The sequence below is a fragment of the Sceloporus undulatus genome, chromosome 1, assembly GCF_019175285.1.
Source record: "Sceloporus undulatus isolate JIND9_A2432 ecotype Alabama chromosome 1, SceUnd_v1.1, whole genome shotgun sequence".
Classification (NCBI taxonomy): domain Eukaryota; kingdom Metazoa; phylum Chordata; class Lepidosauria; order Squamata; family Phrynosomatidae; genus Sceloporus; species Sceloporus undulatus.
Window position 1 is genome coordinate 80,868,047 of NC_056522.1, and position 273 is coordinate 80,868,319.

The 273-nt window shown below is 51.6% G+C and overlaps 1 protein-coding gene across 1 annotated transcript in view; it reads right to left on the minus strand.

Moving 5' to 3' along the window:
• Positions 1-273, minus strand: part of SNX9 (sorting nexin 9) — a 92,279-nt gene that overhangs the window by 63,433 nt on the left and 28,573 nt on the right.

A 273-nucleotide genomic window follows, 5' to 3' on the forward strand; every position in this document is an offset into this window, starting at 1 on the left:
TGACACCGGCCTATAATTCTTCATATCCAGGGGGTCCAGGGAAGGTTTTTTCAGGAGCGGCCTAACCGCCGCTTCCTTTAAACAAGATGGAACATGTCCTTCCATGAAGGATGCACCGATGATATCCGTGAGGAATCTCATCAATGCACCCCCCCCTGGACGGCCAGCCATGATGGGCAAGGGTCAAGAGGGCAAGTTGTCTTCCTCACCTTACCAAGCAGCTTGTCCACGTCATCAGTACTCACAGATTGGAGCTGATCCAGTATGACTACA